This window comes from Aethina tumida, chromosome 2, assembly GCF_024364675.1.
Source record: "Aethina tumida isolate Nest 87 chromosome 2, icAetTumi1.1, whole genome shotgun sequence".
Taxonomy (NCBI): domain Eukaryota; kingdom Metazoa; phylum Arthropoda; class Insecta; order Coleoptera; family Nitidulidae; genus Aethina; species Aethina tumida.
The window spans coordinates 33,179,929-33,192,040 of NC_065436.1; the positions used below are offsets into that span (position 1 = coordinate 33,179,929).

At 27.2% G+C, this 12,112-nt stretch overlaps 1 protein-coding gene and 1 long non-coding RNA gene across 6 annotated transcripts in view; one reads left to right on the forward strand and one right to left on the reverse strand.

Annotated features, from left to right (window-relative positions):
- Positions 1–12,112, reverse strand: part of LOC109604150 (ataxin-1-like) — a 66,181-nt gene that overhangs the window by 44,711 nt on the left and 9,358 nt on the right. For 3 of the 5 annotated variants that reach the window (XM_049963865.1, XM_020020676.2, XM_049963866.1), the window contains exon 1: positions 5,706–6,139. The exons of 1 other annotated variant lie outside the window; for it this stretch is intronic. The gene's annotated coding sequence lies outside the window, so the exon portion shown is untranslated. Of the gene's footprint in view, positions 1–5,705; positions 6,140–12,112 lie in introns of those variants that run through there. One more of the 5 variants, XM_020020675.2, reaches the window with a different exon arrangement.
- On the forward strand, positions 2,165–4,016 carry LOC126264721 (uncharacterized). The gene is made up of 2 exons (XR_007547384.1): positions 2,165–3,188; positions 3,745–4,016. It is a non-coding gene; the product is annotated as an uncharacterized LOC126264721 (long non-coding RNA).

Genomic DNA, 12,112 nt, shown 5'->3' on the forward strand with positions numbered 1-12,112 from the left:
CTGAATTTCTAATCATTTATTTATCCGCACAACCCTAAAGTGTACACCAAACTATCCGTTCTAATTTCTATGCCTATGTCTGCGTCCTGACGCAACTGGCCGTTCGAAAGAAATCGCGGGCGCGTCTTTTATGGCGAACGCAACGAAATAATAAAATAAAAGTGGAAATGCGGGACTTGCATCAACAGTGAAATCAAATGCGCTTATTTGGTAATAGGAAACGGCGCAACACCGGCTTTTCTACGCTCGATTTTTCATATCATTATTATTGACCGGATCGTGTGCGTATGTATCGAAATCCGTTGCGTATGAGTAGATTTCGTTTGCAATTGTTTGTTTTGCTATTGATATCGATTTGTGAGTTTCTTTTTATTTTCAATTCCGCAACTGTTTGTCTGTGGCATTTTTCAATAAATTATTTTTCGACTGGTTTAGATAATTGTTGTTTTCACGGTAAAACGTTTTCTTTTATTTGTTTAATTGGTTACAGTTGTAATTTACTTTATACTTCGTAGTTAATTGGACGTTGTTGTCAGTTAATTATTAAATTAATGGTAATTAGTTACATCGATTACATTTATGATAATATTATTTGAGCTAATACTAATAATTGATTTTCTGGTTTACGTTTGACGTTATTTCCAACGCTTTGAAGTAAAATTCTTAAAAATTATTAAATTATGATTAAAATCAAATTTCAAAGTAGCTTTTATATTATATACATCGGGAATTTAAAAACAAAGTAATTAATGTTAGGAACAATAAGACTCCACTAATTTTTATTAAAACATCTATTTTAATATTGGATTGTTTTATATAAAAAATTATAAAAAATAAATATTAATATTTTTTATATATATTTAAATTTCAGAAAATTAATGTTGTACTTTTCTTACACAACATGTACATGTATGATGTATTAAATTAAATAAAATCATATAATACATATTTAGTTATTATACTATAAAATTATTAATTACTAGTATTAATTTTTATACAAAATCAAAAATATTATTCAAATATCATTTTTCAAATATTAAAACATATTGTAGTAGAAATTTTGAACATTTGAAAATTAGCTACAATTTTTAAAGCTCATTTTTTTATTGAAATTTATAGTCTCTAAGTAAATATAATGTAATAAATTGAATAAAATTGTTTAATATTATACATATTTAATATAATTTAAAATTATTAATTATTAGTCATAGTCCTGAATTTTTAAAAATCAAAAATATTATTCACATAAGTATTGAAATTTATTGTTGCATTAGTAAGTTGAGCAGGTGAGAATTGGCAACAACTTCTAAAGCTTTTTATTAATTAATTATTTTTATTAATTTAATTATTAATTATTAGTATTATTCCAGAATTTTCAAACATCAAAAATATTATTTAAATATTGTTTTTACAAGTATTAAAATTTAATGTTGCATTAGAAAGTTGAAACAGTTGAAAATTAACAACAATTTTTAAAGCTCAATTAATTTTTTTATTAAAATTTGTAATTTTAGGTAAATATAATGTGTAAAACTGAATAAAACCATTTAATACATATTTATTTAATATAATATAAAATTATTAATTATTACTATTATTCCTGAAATTTCAAAAATAAAAAATAATATTAAAATATTGTTTTTACAAATACTGAAATTTATTATTGTGTTAGAAATTTAACTTAAAACTGTTGAAAATTGGCAACAATTATTTTTTTATTAAAATTTATAATTTTAGCTAAATATAATGTGTAAAATTGAATAAAATGGTTTAATACATATTAATTAATATAAGATAAAATTATTGATTATTTGTATTATTGCTGAATTTTTAACAATCAAAAGTCTTAACCAAATATTGTTTTACTAATACTGAAATATTTTGTTATAATAGAAATTTGAAGCATTCGAAAATTTTTAAGGCTTCGTAGTATATTTTATTCGAATTTATAATTTTTGATAAATATAATTAATTAATTATATTAGTAATTAAATAAAGAACTATAAAAAAACATTAGTATTAATTCTGAATTTTCAAAAATCAAAAATATTAAAATATTATTTTTACAAATATTGAAATGTACCGTTGTATTAGAAGTTTGAAACATTTTTTGTGCTCAGTCATTTTTTATTAAAATTTATATATATATATATGTTAGCTTACGTCATCACCTTCACCGATGGACCGATGCGACGTGCTCACATCTATTTAGACTAGTTTTGTTTCATAAGCAAATCTGAAGTATTTGTTTACATTTAATAATCGGGGCAGTTCTTAAGAAAGAACCGAGCAGTCAAGCTTTAGATGTCGAGGGTTAAAGTACGTTTGTTGTAATAAAGCGTATTATTGTGAATTTAGTGTTTTAATCAAACTAAAAAGACAGATTAACAGTCGCTAATCTATCATCAGAAGTGGGATAAAGGATATCTTCTCGTGAATTATTTCCGGAAGAGAGGACCTAAAAAAATATTTTTTTTTTTTTTGTGTTTCTTTGTGAACGAACAATGGCAGACAATAGTGAAAAACGCGACCGCGCAGTAAGTCCGAACGTTGTGAACATTACCGAAAGTGCATCGGAGAGAGACTAGCAGCAAGAAAGTAACAACAGATTCCAAAAACAAAACATGGAAATTTTATCGACAATGGCCAACGCCCAAACTACTCAAGCAACATTGAAGATGGCTGCGCAGAAGGTTTAAGTGTGGCTGCAGCGCAGTTTCGACTTGTAAGATTTAGAAATTGCATTTGAGGAACATGACTTGAATTTGTCAGGAATGGACGAGTGGGTTACGAAAGAAATAAAAGAACAACCGAATGGATATTTTAGACATCTTGTGAAAAACTTTGCAACTTTAACAGCACCGATATCTGCACTGTTACGTGAGGGAAAATCTTTTGAATGGACATTTAAATGTGAAAATGTACGATTGATTTCTTATCCGATTTTCAACATTTTTGATCTGGAATTGTCAACCGAACTACATACAGAAGCAAGTTCGTTAGGATTAGATGTCGTTGTTAGCTGTCGAATAGAGGAAAGTTGAAACCAAAGTATCACGGACCCTTTGAGGTAACGCATTGTTTACCTAATGAGAGGTACGCACTCCGAAGGATTGGCAGCCGAGGTAGAACTACAATAGCAGCGCATGAACAGTTACGAACCTGGCCAGATACAGAAATTCTATAAGGTATGATGGATATAGATTTATTTAATAAGATTGATGTGTGAATGTGTGTAAAGGTCCCTGCTTAGTAGGCTGTTTAAGGTCCCTGTGTATCAGGCTATATGTGAAGGTCCCTGCTTAGTAGGCTATGATTAAGGTCCCTGCTCGGCAGGCTATTTTTAAGGTCCCTGCGTCGCAGGCTATGTTTGAGGTCCCTACTTTGCAGGCTATGTTTAAGGTCCCTACTTTGCAGGCTATGTTTAAAGGTTCCTGCTCGGCAGGCTATTTTTAAGGTCCCTGCTCTGCAGGCTTAGATTGTTGTGTTCTGGGTCTGTGAGACAAGCGGGTAATAGACCTGGTAGTGGTTGAACCGCCTCTGAGCTCCTGGCTAGAATATGGTATCTTTTGATAGCACTTGAGAGTCATGGGTGTAACAGACCTGTTGATGGTTGAGCCGCCTCTGTGCTTCTAGTGGTTGTTAACTGTGCCACATAACAGTCTATTTTGTTAAATGAAATAAGGTTTAGACTTAGTTCTTCGAATATATTTTGAGCTTGTACTGCTGTTATAATGTTTACAGATTACCGGTGTCAGGTGAATCTTTGCAAAACTGTGGAAGGTGCGAGGACGCCCCACATGTCAGGAAGGCCGTGTTAGCTTACGTCATCACCTTCACCGATGGACCGATGCGACGTGCTCACATCTATTTAGACTAGTTTTGTTTCATAAGCAAATCTGAAGTATTTGTTTACATTTAATAATCGGGGCAGTTCTTAAGAAAGAACCGAGCAGTCAAGCTTTAGATGTCGAGGGTTAAAGTACGTTTGTTGTAATAAAGCGTATTATTGTGAATTTAGTGTTTTAATCAAACTAAAAAGACAGATTAACAGTCGCTAATCTATCATATATATATATATATATATATATATATATATATATATATATATATATATATATACATATATGCATTTAGGTAAATATAATGTAATAAATGAAATAAAATTACTTAATACATACTTATTTAATATAAAATAAGATTATTAATTATTAGTATTTCTGATTTTTTAAAAATCAAAAATATGTGCAAATATACAAATACTGAAACTCATTGTTATATTATTTGAAGTATTTGAAAATGTTCAATAATTTTTAAAATTGTCTAATTTGTTTTTTACTCAAATTTATGATTTTTGGTAAATATAATGTGATAAATTAAATAAATTTGTTTCATACAATATAAAATTATAAATTATTCATATTAATTCTGGATTTTTAAAATATCAAAAATATTATTCAAATATTGTTTTTATAAATATTGTGGTACTAAAATTTTGAAACAGAAAATTTTAAAAAATTTTGAAAAATAATAATTAATAATAAAATATAATATTTCAAATTTGAATTACTTTATTTAAACTAAAAAAAAATAAAATATTATATCCTAATTTTATAAATATTAGGGATTTGAAAAAAACATTTCTTCCTTAAAAAATAATAAATTGTTTGTCCCACAATGTAAATTTTTTTAATATCCACTATCTATATATATTCTGATTTGAATATTTTTTTTGAGAGATCTATAATTTTAAAAATTTATATTAATACCTTTTCATAAAATTTATGAAAATTGGTGAACTTTTTGTGATTTTTTAGATAATTATCAAGAATAAAAAAAACCATTAAACCTAATCGAATCGTCATCAAGAGAAAGACAAAACCCAACAAGAAAATCATTCGATGGTCGTCGATTGATGCACGCAAAGGGCTACACGGCAATATCATCCGTGAACCATAAAGAGCGGGCACCGGAGTGTACGAAGAAGTAGTAGAAGAGAACGAGGAGGATCAGCGGAGAGGCACACACGAGACGTAGTGTGCAGTACTCGGGGAAAACGGCCGAACAATGGCCGTATAGTAACAGGCGATAGTAAAGTCTGAAATTTACTACGACCGGAGAACAGCATTCCTGCAAGTCAATCGTTAAAGAGAGGCGAGCTACTGTGCAGCGGACCAGCAGCGCACTGCCCACTTTCAACACTGAACCCGGTTAGCGGGCGGCCACTCCACGCTTTGCCGGCACGAACTTCGACTTGAAATAGAACTCATGCAAATTCATTTAATTTTTTTTTCTTTCTTTCTTTTTAGACACGTTAAGCTGCCCGAACGGATAACTGAGCCGGGAGTGAGGCGGCGTTGCGATGCGTCGTCCGTGGACCATTCATTTCGGACGGCGGACGTGGGAGTTATTATTATTACATTTTTTTTTCTGTCGTCGACGTCGCACACGGGAGGAACACGAAGTCGGGATTGGGTTGTTTGTAAACACGTTGGCCGGAGGTGAGACGTGATCGGAACGCTGCCGATCCGACCGGCCTGGCAACAAGGCTAGAAACGAGATTTTCGATACATTTGGGTTTCGTTGAGAAGGATGTGGAAACCAGATTTTGCCCGGACCGCATTCCGTCGTCGTAAGCGCGTCGGCCAATCGTCGCTCGACGTCCGACGTCGGAAATTTACCCGCGACCAACAGGTGGACCTTACCTCTTTGAATGAACCAGCAGGGACGAGGTTGTACTCCATGTGCAGGACGAACTATCCCCCGGAACACACACCACCGGATAGTACCGTACTACTCGCAGTCAATTAATCCAATGGGCGAGTCGTCCAAACGGCGGGGAACTAACAGAAAAAATTCCTGCGGGATCGCGCCCACAGCTGATCCGGTACGCGGGGACGTGTCGTCGTCGGTTACAGCAGGACGCAGGACGGAGTGTCTGACGACGAGGCGCGAGAGAGACTGGCGAAACACTGAACGAACGGACGGACGAACGTGTGTTTGTGTGTGTGTGAGTGCGGTGCACGCGAACGGATCGGCGGAGGCCCCCAAACCGATTCGCGGACCGGCTTCGGCCTGCCCGCCTGCTCCGTGCACGCCTGCAATCGCCATACTTCCTCTTTTCCACTTGTTACGTCCGAACGCGGGCCCTGCAGGGTTGAAGGACAACCGACTGACATAGGGACTTTTCGATTATGTCTTAGGCTACTCCGTACTTTATGTTTCAGAAAGTTCAGTCAACCATCTAACTTAGCAAAAACTTTAAAGGATTTATAATATTTTCGAACAATTTTTTCAAATATTAGAAAAGAAGAAAATCTAAATAAGTGATAAAATAAACTAATACACACATTTAAATGTTTAAAAAACTAGTAATTTATTTTTTTTAATTAATATTTAATTATACTTGAACGAAAAACTATTAAAATTTTCTGTTATCAAAAAAACATACATATGTATAATTAAAATCAGTATAAAAATAAACACACGAATAATATATTTTTTAAAAGATTTATCCAAAATAAATTAATTAAAAAACAAATTTCAAATAGAAAAATCAAGTAAAAACTAGTTCAGAAAATTGTTTACCAATTTAATTAAAACTCAAAAATTCTAAAACTTTTTATCAAAAATTTTATTACAATATTTTACAAAATTGTTTTATTAAAATTTCTACTTTTTTATTTATTTTATTATAAAATACACACAAACTATTGAGATTGTAAATTAAATTTTTCTAAAAATTTAAAAATGATAATAAATTCTACTTTTAAAATATATTTTTCGAAATTATAATATTATATAATATTTAAGCAAATTTATTTAATTAAAATTAAATCTCATTTTATAAAACATTTTACTAAAAATTTCAAATTAAAAAATTAAGACAACTTTTGGAGGGAGTCTAATAAATTAAAAAAATATATATAAATTTTTCGTATTTTTTTTTGAAAACTAAATGAACAAAAATCTATGTAAACGTCAATTAAGATTTTTTATAATATATGTGATATTTATGTGTTTTATTAAAACTTCTACACATAATTTTTTTATATAGATATTTTATTTTATTAAAAAATAACCACAAACCAATGAGATTATAAAGTTAAATTTTTTAAAAATGTAAAATGGTTTAATGGTACTAAATTCCACTTTTAAAATATAATTTTTGAAACTCTTTGAACAAATTTATTTATTTAAAATTAAAACTTATCTTACTAATCATTTAACTATAAATTTCAAATTAAAGATTATTTTTTATCGTTTTTTGTTTTTTTATTAACATTTCAATATTTTAAAATAACCAAACAATTTATAGTGATTGTTAATTTCAAACTTTTTAATAACAATAATTCATTCTAAAACATATATTTTGATACTTTCTAAATAAATTTAATTAACTAAAATTTAAACTAAAAATAATAAATTTAATAAAAATATTTAAAAATTAAAGAAAAATCTATTGAACTATCAATTAGGATTTTTTCATAACGTTGTTGATTTTGTTGTTGATATATATTTTTAATTGATATATATATTTAATTGTCAATTAATTTTTTTAATATATATATAATTTAAAAAAAAAACTAATCGAACAATTAATTGTGATTGTTAAATTTATATGCAAAAAAATAAAAAAAAATAAACAGTTTAAAAATAAATTATCTTTTATCTTTTTTTTTGAAAGTTTCTAAATAAATTAAATTAATTAAAATTAAAACTCAAAGTAATCTAAATTTTACTACAAACTTCAAAGAGAAAAATTAAAAAAATATTTGAAAATTAAGAGATAATACATTAAAATGTCAATAATATATTTTTTTATCTGACGATTATTTATAAAAATGTCTAAATATTTTTTTTAGTCTATTTGATTTTTTTTATTGAAAAATAATCAACAATTCGTTGTGATTATGACCAAAAAATTTAATTAATGATAAATTCTTCTTTTAAAATTTAATTTTTGAAAGATTTTAACGAACAAAATAATTTTTTGAGAATTTTTTTACTAAAAATAACCAAACAATTCATTGTGATGATTAAATTTAAAGTCGAGCAAAAAATGTAATTAATTATAATAAATTCTCCTTTCAAAATTTAATTTTTGGTAGAAAAATATATTAAAATTAATAGAATTCAAACTCCCATCAAAAATAAATTTAGTAGAATATTAAAAATTATAAAAAAAATATATTTAACCACAGTTTGTATTTAATTATTGTATTTTTAATATATTTTCCTTTCTTGGTTTTTATATTTTTAAAAATGTAAACAAAAATTGTACATTTTCCCCATAAACCTTAAACAAACTTTATTATTATTTAAATTATAATTTGATATATTTGACTAATATAATTGATATAATTTACAAAAAATATGAAGCTATAATAAAAAGCGAAAATTTAACTAAATTTTGATAAAAAATCGAATTTAAATCAAGTAATTTAATCATTAATAATATTAAATAATATATTTAATATACTTAAATATGAACTTCTAAAACTTAACTGTTCGGAAAATACGCCAAATTCTCGCTTAAAGATAAAAAATATTTTTCCAACATTACGCAATCTGGCAAAAATTCCTTTTAAACAAAAATTAGTGCGAAACACTTGAGGAAGATTTAGATAATTATTTTTATATCTAACAGATACATTTGATATTACTATGAATTTTGTAAACATGGAAAATACAAAATAAAAATTTGAAGTCTAACAAACAAATCTTCAAGTATACACGAGACCGAAACGTGATAAAAAATTGATTCTTTAGATAAATATAGAACATCTTTTTATTTTTATCTAATAACTGATAATATGTAGGTACATTATATTTAAAAATTAAACACACACTTTAATTTTATAACCATTTTAGGTTTTCACAACAATTTCTCGAATTAATTTGTGCATTAAAAACTTTTTAAACAACAAACACGACTTAAACAGCAGCAGAATTTAACAAAAAATGATAAAATAAATGTACGCTTTCAAATATGGGCATAATAAATAAATATGTTGTATTCCTGAAAAACACACATCATAAATAACTTTGTAATTCCAAGAATCCGAAGAAATCTCAGGAAATATAAACGCTTAGAGACGGCAAATATTTCTTTATTGTGAAACCCGCTGACATTTGCTTTCACGGTATCACGTACAAAATGGATTCAGAAAAATTTTTAACACCCATTTATTCGGGTGCCGTAAATTTTTACACAAAAACATTACAAAATTGTAATGTGTTCGCAGTGAGCTTTGAATATGCGATAAGATAAGGAATATACACGGTGTGTTTACATTGTGTGTCAATGAATTGATTTTTTTTACACAAGCCGATGAATTAATAGTACAACCTTGAGATAAACTAGATAAACTGCGGACAAATTTATAAAAACGCAAGATTTATGCGACCGCAACCTATTAAAAATAAGTAACGTTTTACTAGCTGCCAAATGTTTGGCATATTTTCGGCGGCTTCTTCCGCAAATTACGCGTGGATGAGGAGCTATTTCCCGCAATCGGACGGTTTATTTACGTACTATTTTTGACCCTCTATAATCATAATCACCGGACCATTGTTTATTTACGTTCAATACCAACTTGAACCCGCTTATTTATATCTCCTTTGCGATGTGCATAGGTAAGATTGGCCGGTCTATTAATAGGTTTTATAGGTTCACACACACATGGAGGACCGGCTGAAGTTAAGTAGCCCGTGTTAATTGGCATTTCTGAATTGTGAAACGAGAAACATGAGACATTTCCGTATGATTCACGTCACAATTATTATAAATATACATTTTATGCGGCAATAAACGATTGCGGTTCCGAGGAAATGGTAAAAATCCTTTGAAGTCGGATAAAAGTCGAGTAACACACATTTCTCCGACTACTTGGACAAACGTTATCCAACAAACAGTGTTTACAGTAAAACTGTACGCCCGATAACTTTTACTACAAACTCAAACAGCCGATACTGAGAAAACGCCTGTACGGAATTTAGCAACAATATTTGCACAGCGTCTTCTTTTTTTATTGCAATGTACACAAAGTGTGTTTACACTGGAGTATTTGTGACATGTCTCTCCAAAATGTGCGGACCAGAAATAATAAATTGATGCCCGTGTGTGTTTGTTTATCGGGTGTCTATTTTTGGTGTTGCAAAAATTTTTGTTTGTTTACTTCATATCTAATGTTCTAGAAGTTTAACCAAGATGTTTTTTTTTGGAACTGTTGTTTATTCGAATTCGTTCTGTGAGAGCAGTATGTCAAAATATAATTTATTTATGAATTAAAAGAAAAAATACTCTTTTATTGAAAAGTTTTAATATTTTTTTAATTATCAAAAAAGTATAAAAAAAATTAGTGACAATTTAATGAAAAAAATTACTCATTGGAAATAATAAAGAACATGGACTATTTTAAATAAAGAAATATAAAATCAAGTCTATAGAAAATAAATTCTTTATAATAATTTATTGTAGTTTAATTAAAACCTTTCATAATATAAGATAATTTTACATTTAAATTTTCTAATAAACAATTTTCATGACCTTACTCATTAAAAGAACTAAAGAAGTAAGGAAAAAATTAACGAAATTTTAATAAAAATTTCATTTTTAAAATTATTTTCAAAAAAATATAAAAAACTTATTGATAATTTAATAAAAAATACTCTTTTGAAATAACAAAAAATATGAAAACTTTTTAAATAAAAAAATATATAGTCAAGTAACATAAAATTATATAAAAATAAATGTTGTATTGTAAGTTTAGTTTTTTTTTATATTGATCTTCATATATATTTTTTTCAAATTAAACATCTACAATTTTTCTGTAAAGAATAATTTTTATAATAATAGTGGTCTTCGAAAGGATTAAAAGAAAGAAAAAATTTTAAATTAATTAACACTTAATTTTTATATATATTTTTTCAAATCAATCTTCTAAAATTTAAAGAATAATTTTTCATAACAAATTTACTTTTAATAAAAATCTCATTTTTTTAATTATACGTGTATAATAAATATTTAAAATAATTTTCAGAAAAATTTAAAAAATATGGTTAATTTAATTTTAAACAATACAAAAATAAGAAATGTAAATTATATTTATTAAATTGAATTTATTGTTATAGATTTGTTCATTAAAATTTTTATAACAATATTAAATGATTATATTTTTTAAATTGACTTCAAAATGTTAAAGGAGAAACATACATAAATTAGACTTTAATTGCAGTAGGATAAAGAAATAAATTTGCAGCTTGGCTAATTCTATAAAAAGAATTTTCAAGGAAAATTACTCATCTAAAAAAATAAAATAAAAAATTAGCCAAATTATTAAATATAATTAATTTATATATTTAAACTATCCCACCACAAAGTTTTAATAAATATCCAATATATTTAAAATACGTAAGAAAACTTATTCTTCATATACAAACACGTACAATAAATTTTTAAATAGTTAGTAAAATGTATTAATAAATTATAGTATTAATTAAAAAATAAAAATGGTTTAATTTAAAAAAATATAGTTAATTATTATTGTTGGATTCAAAATCTTAAAACTTTGATAAACAAATTAATAAATATAATTCATAATTTTCAAAATGAACTAACTAAAATCAAAATATTATTTAGTATGAATTTGTAGAAGGTTAAATTAAGGACAAATTTTCATATATCAAGAAAAACAAATACAATAATAATAAATGACAGAATTGTTGAGAGTTAGACACAGAAAAAAATATAAAAATAAAGAAGAAGTCTGAAAGATATAGGTAGAAACATAATTTTTTTATAAATTAAATTTAAACTCATGATAAAAAACCACTAGGCCCTACTCTTCTTTGATCTAGTGAATGTAATTCTAGATAAGTCAAAATTTCACGTTTTTAGTAGAACACAAGGTTTTCCTTGTTGATCTGGGATCCAACGAATCCCCATCCACTAACCATATTCTCACAGTCCTTGAACTAATTTCAGGAAGTCCTATTTCCTTCAGGTTAGCTTAATTTCAGTTGAGGACAAGATTCCAATTCAAATAGTAAATTGCACATTATTAATACATTTTAATAATTTCCTACAATTATAGACCTATAATAAATT